The following is a 7,212-nucleotide window of genomic DNA, read 5'->3' on the forward strand; positions in this document are numbered from 1 at the left end:
TATAAGCTCAATTCTGTGCATGATAACGCAATGTTACCAACACAGTCTGTGTTGAAGACAAATTGTGACAGAAAACAATCATCATCGGCAATAATTGCTATGCTATTACTTCTTGAGCAATATTAATATTGAATTTAGAGTGTAAGAGAATGGTGAGATTTTACCTACCTTTTCTGAATTGCTGAAAGACTTTTGGAAACTTTGACTCATTTTTTTCCTCACTGTGTGTATTTGGGCCATGCATTTAGTGCCTTTAATTACAATTTTTCCCAACACTTAAATGGTAATAATATTAGTATTATAGCAAATGTTATCTTAAGAATTAAGAGAATTAAAACTTGTGAAAAACTTAACATAAACTTCTATGAATGAGCTTTTGAGTTTAGCCAACAGTTTTTAAAATACTAAATAAAATGTATTACAGAAACCATTACATGAAGTGAGCAACCAGAAGTAATGTTATCTATTGACCATGCTCTGCTTCCAAGGAAGCCAGGAGGATAACTCTCATGCTGTAAATCAAACTGGTTATCTTATGTCTTGATAGTGTAAAAATATCAGGGACATTTATAAAGAAGGAATGTTGTAGACAGATGTGAAGTCCATATGAAAATGTACAAAACTGATAAAACGTAAGAGTATCTGAGCAGTGTATTTTGTTTTATATAATTTAAGGTACATCACAAAGATAGGGAAAACATAGAAAAATGAATTCTCTTTTTGAAATTCTATCATAGATCCTTAGCAGGATGAACTCTTTCCTCATTCTTGTAGAGGCATCATCAGATGAGAGGAACTCTTTTTTTTTTGTTTGTTTGTTTCCTTCCATTTATTCTACGGTTTGAAATCTGAACTACATGAGACTGAAAGAAACCAAAATTAGACATGCAGGATTTGGAAAGAGCAATCAACATAAAATAAATAAAGTATATAAAGCTTTGTAAAAGGTCTAACCAAATTAAGTAGTATAGTCTCAAGCATAAACAGAAATTGATTTAAGCAATATCATTTTATTGAAAAATGAAAAATGTTAGGAGTTGCTTAATTTTTTCTTTCTACTATATTGAATTAAGTATTCATTTTGTATAGAGATATTAAAGATGAGATTAACAAGAAACTTGATTTAATATGGATGAAAGTTCTGAATAGCCCTGCTTTCCAAAAAGCCCTGAAAATCACCAGTGGGTTTACAAATTTGTGTTTAATACCACTTCTATGCTGGCTTAATGCTTTGTGAACAGAAGTCATTAGAGAAATGCAACTCAAAATTACTATGATACTACTTCATAACTATTATAACTCTTCTCAACAAAATCAAAGGAGTCAGGTGTGGTGGTAAAGGCTTGTAATTCCAAGCATTTAGGGGGTTGGAGTAAGAGGATTTGATTCTAAGGCCAGTCTGGGGTACTGCACATAGGAAAAACCTGCCCTTGGAAATACTCAGAAGGTAATAATGTTGTGAGAGTGTGGAGGAAAGGAAATTTTGTACTCTCTTGGTCAAAATACAGGTTAATATTCTCATTGTAGAAAGTAGTATGCAGTTTTCTTTCTTTCTTTCTTTCTTTCTTTCTTTCTTTCTTTCTTTCTTTCTTTCTTTCTTTCTTTCTTTCTTTCTTTCTTTCTTTCTTTCTTTTGGGGGGTGGTCCGGTTGTGGAGCCTGAACTCTGGGCCTGGGCGCTGTCCCTCAGTTCTTCAGCTCAAGGCTAGCACACTACCACTTGAGCCACAGCACCACTTCTGGCTTTTTTCTTTTTGCTTATGTGGTGCTGAGGAATCAAACCCAGAGCCTCATGCATGCAAGGCAAGCGCTCTACCACTGAGCCACCTTCCCAGCCCCAAGAATGCAGTTTTCTAAAAAATTGCAAAGATGAAATATCATTTGAACCACTAATCATGTGATTATTTCTCTCTAGGTAGCTTGAGTTTTGTGTTTTACAGATACACTTCAGGATTTCTTTTTCATGAATCAAACATGGGAAAGAACTAAATGCAACCTCCCTTAATTCAAAAAAGAATAGAAGCTATATTTATTTGTATTACTGTGCATGAAAAATCCTGGAGATTTCTGGTTAATTCAGAGGGCCCCATGCAAAAATATAGGACAAGAGGAAAGTAAAACTGTTTTGAAAGTATAATAGGTTATCATTGATGAAAAGGTGTAGTGGTCATTTTTCCTTTTTTTTTTTTTTTTTTTTTGTGCCAGTTGATCAGTGCAGGAGCAAGGCTGTACCCTGGAGCCCTTTCAATATCACCACGTGAACTTCCATTTATGTAGTCCTTGTGGGTGTGGGGCCTCTTCAGGTCACCCGTTGAGAAGTGGGGCCCCTCCCTTGTGGTGGATGTGCAGTGAAGGGATGTGGGTGTGCATGGTCCCTACCATTGCCAGATGAGCCCTGCCCACCCTGCCCACCTCCCTTCCCATTCTCACTTGTTCCATTTCACCCAGGATCTGGCAGCCATGGGGCTGGAGTTGAGTCCACTGCTGCCCTCTCCTCTGCCAGGTGTGCTGGTACTGGTCTTCGGTGGTCCTGGGTGCAAGTGCCATCCCAGTGAGACTCTGTTGTGGGGTCACTGCCTGCCCCCATGGGTGTGGGGTGGAGAACACCATGCTTGTACACTGCACAGTCCACAAGAGAAGGAAGGCTTGGTGGACAATTCACCCCCTTGGGGCCAGGCAGCCCAACCTTGGTTCAGACTTTAGGGCAGAATGGGGATTAGAGTCGTGTGCTGGCCCTTCTGCCAGCGTGCTTGTGACAGCTGTGGCAGCTGAGCACCCTGGAGCCCCTTCAGCATCCCCACGGACCTCCATTTTCTGGTCCCTGTGATCTCGGGTAAGGTGCCATCCCTGCATATGCCCATCAGTGCCAGAGGAGCATGGACTTGCAGTGCACCAGCTGCAGCACTGGGGGATCAAAGCCCCTTTGGCTTTGCTGTATAGCCTCCTCCATTGTCCTTCTGGTCCACATGGGCCCAGCTCTGGGTGCCATTCCGGGGATGCTCCCTTTGGCAGCAATGGGCTCATCCTCTACCCTCATTGGTATCCAAAGCAGGAATGGGTCTGGCCTTGGCAATGCAGGCCACACACATGGAAGGCAGGACTTGGGGTCTGCCCTGCCTTACCTCCTGGCTTTGGCACCTGAGGCTGGGTTGCTTGGTCTGGTCACTGATGGAGCTTTGTTGGATGCAGCCCACCACAACAAATACTGCACCTGCTGCAACAGCAGGGCGGTTTTCCAGACCCCCTCAGGGTCACCACAGGGACCTCTGATGGGTCTACATGAGCTGGGTGTGGGTGTCATCCCAGGACTCCCATTAGGAAGTGCCACTCTCCTTTGTAGTACTGGAAGTAAGAGATGCCACATATAATTTCTGCTTTCTAACATTTTCCTTCACTAAGATAAACAGAACAGGAAGATATAAATAAGTTTTATAAAAAGGAAACATATAACCTATATCACTTCTACCTGTTAAACATTGTAATATTTTTTATCCAGTAGGAATTCTTTCTGTACTTACTTATTTTACTTTTGAATGTAACGAATGTAATATTTTTGTGTGTATTTTACTATCCTAGTATAATTTCATTTGCACTTACATACAATTTTTTTTCAAATTCTGTGATTTTAGAGTGTGTTTTTTGGAGAAGAGTTTTGTTGTACTTTCATTTCAGTTTGCCATTATGGGCTTATAAACACATCAAATAAAATACATTCTTGCTAGTATCAAGTTCAATGATTTTGTAGACTAGAGACTCAAGGATATAGCATTATATATCATACAGTAATATGTATCAATTTGTTTATAACTGCTCCATAAAATAATTAGTAATTCAGTCAGCAGCCACTTCATCTGGCCCCTCTGATGAAGTAGGAGCCTTGTGGCAGCCTACCCAACACGGGTGCTTCTGGGCACCTCACCTGAGACTGTGGGAGAATATCAGGGTGTACCTGCTGTTGGACTAGGGAAGCTGCTGTGTGAATGACACAGTGCCACTGACCCACATATAATACCCACAAGCCCCATGGGCCTGGGCCCTAAGGATCAGCCCCTGAGAGCACACACACACGGTGGGAGGGGGGACCCACCTAGGAAGGACTGCAGACAAAACAGAAGCCGCTCTGGGGATCAGCTTGTACAGTATCCTCCATGGAGTAGGGGACGATTGTTCTCAGCTGTGGGGAGAAGACAAGAAATACAGGCCCAGGTGGGGTGATGCCAACTTTTGTACTCAGGCTGGCAGGGAAACTTTCCTCCCGACACTCTCCTGCAGGCTCAGGATGCCCCTCCATGCTCCTTGTCCATGGAGTATCAGCCAGAGACACTCATGTCTGGTACTCTTGGCTGCTCTTTTGGGGTTTGTTAATTTACACAGAGAGCCCCAGCCTCAGACAGCAGAGTTATATTCTGGGTTTTGTAAAACTTTCTGCATCTGAGCATTTCCCAGTGTTTTGGTTTTTGTATTGTTTCTTATAAATGCTTTGTGAAATTTGTGTTTTAGGTGTTGAGGTACAGGAGGAAGAGCCAGATTATAAACATAGTTTCCTACAAGCCTTTCATCTAAAAAAGAAAATAGATTCTTTCTAAAAATGCCTATCAGGAAATGAATTTGAGAGAGGGAAAAAGGCAGTTTTCTCATGAGATCAAAATGTGCTAGTTTTATATGCATGTTTTATGCGTTCAAAATACAACTAAGTAATTCACCATCTAGGAACAATTGTCCAGACCTAAGAGTTAGGTGTCTTGGGAGCTAGAGGCAGGGTTTTTGTGAGGTTTATCCAAAGGAAGGGAAGAAAGTTAAAATCCATAGATTACTTTGTAGAATGAAAGTGGTAATACAAAATGAGAATCACAAAAATCCTCTCTGCTATTCAGGGTCTTTTATTCTTCCATATGAATTTTTGGATTGCTTCTTCTATTTCATTGAAAGTGAGATTGGGATATTGATATGTATCACATTGAATTTGGAAATAGCCTTTTTCAGTATTGCCATTTTCATGATGTTAATCTTCCCAATCTAGGAGCGTGGGAGGTTTCCCACTTCCTTAGTTCTGCTTTCATTTTCTTTTTCAGGTTTTTAAAGTTTCCATCATAGAGGTCCTTCACCTCTTAAGTTAACTCCTTGCTATTGTATTTTTTTGCGAATATTAAAAAGGTATTGCTTTCCTATTTTCAGCCTCACTCTTATCGTTATTGGAATACAGGAAAGCCATTGATTTCCGAGGGTTAATTTTATATTCTGCTAGTTTGCCAAAGTTTCTGATCAGCTCAAGTAACTTGGGAGTGGAGTCCATGAGGTTCTTTAAATACAAGATCATGTCATCTGCAAAGAGGAATAGTTTTACTTCATCTTTCCCTATTTGGATCCCCTTTAAGTTTGTATCTTGTCTTATTGCCCCAGCTAGCATTCTAATACTAATTTGAGAGGAGTGGACAGCGCAGACATCCTTATCTCATTCCTGAATTTATTTTAATTATTTATTTCATGCCCCAGTCGTGGGGCATGAATTCTGGGCCTGGACACTGTCCCGCCGCTCTTCAGCTCAAGGCTAGCGCTCTACCACTTGAGCCACAGCACCACTTCCGGCTTTTATTCTTATTGCTTATGTGGTGCTGAGACATGGAACCCAGAGCCTCATGCATGCAAGGCAAGCGCTCTACCACTGAGCCACATTCCCAGCCCCTCATTCCTGAATTTATAAGAAATGATTTTAACTTTTTGCCATTAACTATAATGCTGACTGTAGGTTTTCAATCCTTAGCAGAAAGAACAGTGCTGAAGCAATATCAGTTCCAGATGTCAAACTCGACTAAAAAGCCACAGTCATAAGAACAGCTTGATAATGGCACAACAACAAACCTGAGGACCAATGGAAAAGGACTGAAGACTCAGAAATGAATCCACTGACCAATAGCCACCTAATCTTTGAAAAGGGAGCTAAAAAAATAGAGTGGAAAAAAGATAGCCTTTTCTGTAAATGGTGTTGGCAAAATTGGTTAAACAACTGTTAAACTAACACATTTTCAATGTTAAAGGCTGGAACAAAATCTACCAAGCAAACGGCCCTCATAAACAGGCGGGAGTTGCAATCCTAATATCAGATAAAATAGACTTCAAATTAAAAATCGTGAGAAGAGATAAAGAAGGTCACTACATACTAATTAAAGGATCTCTCCTTCAGGAGGATATTACAATTCTAAACATCTATTCGCCAAACAATGGAGCACCCAAATTTATCAAAGAAACACTACTTTCCCTCAAATCCCATATAGATCCAAAGACATTAATTGTTGGGGATTTTAACACACCACTCTCCCCACTAGATAGATCAACTCGGCAAAAACTCAACAGAGAAACCGCAGATCTAAACAGCTGCATAGATCAACTAGACTTAACAGACATTTACCGAACATTTCACCCAGCAGCATCAGAATACAAGTTCTTCTCAGCAGCACATGGAACCTTTTCTAAAATAGACCACATTTTGGGCCACAAAGCAAACTTGTCTAAATTCAGAAACATTGAAGTTATACCCTGCATTCTCTCTGACCACAAGGGAATAAAATTAGAACTCAACACCAAAAGCCACCAAAGAAAGTCCGGTATCACATGGAGGCTGAACAACACACTACTGAATCATGAGTGGGTCATGGAAGAGATTAGAAAGGAAATTCAAATGTTCATGCTATTCAACAAAAATGAACACACAAATTACCAGCTCCTCTGGGACACAGCAAAGGCAGTACTCAGAGGCAAGTTTAGAGCTCTGAGCTCCTACATCAACAAATTGGAGAGATCTGAAACTAGCAATTTAATGACACATTTAAACCCCCTTGAAAAAGAGCAGCAAGATAAACCCCAATCCAGTAGACGGAAAGAAATAATCAAAATTAAATCAGAATTAAATGAATTAGAATCCAAAAAAACTATAGAAAGAATCAACAAAACAAAGAGTTGGTTCTTTGAAAAACTTAACAAAATTGACAGACCCTTAGCAAATCTTATCAAAAAAAGAAGAGAACACACCGAAATTAATAGTCAGAGATGAGAATGGAAACATCACCATGGAAACAACCAAGATTCAGAACATTATAAGGGAATACTTCTCAAAACTTTATGCTAATAAGTTCGACAACTTGACAGAAATGGACCTCTTCCTAGCAAATATTGACATGCCAAAACTAAACCAAGATGAGTTAAACTATCTTAACAGG

Source organism: Dipodomys merriami, unplaced genomic scaffold (assembly GCF_024711535.1).
Source record: "Dipodomys merriami isolate MVZ:Mamm:240054 unplaced genomic scaffold, mDipMer1.0.p SCAF_53, whole genome shotgun sequence".
Taxonomy (NCBI): domain Eukaryota; kingdom Metazoa; phylum Chordata; class Mammalia; order Rodentia; family Heteromyidae; genus Dipodomys; species Dipodomys merriami.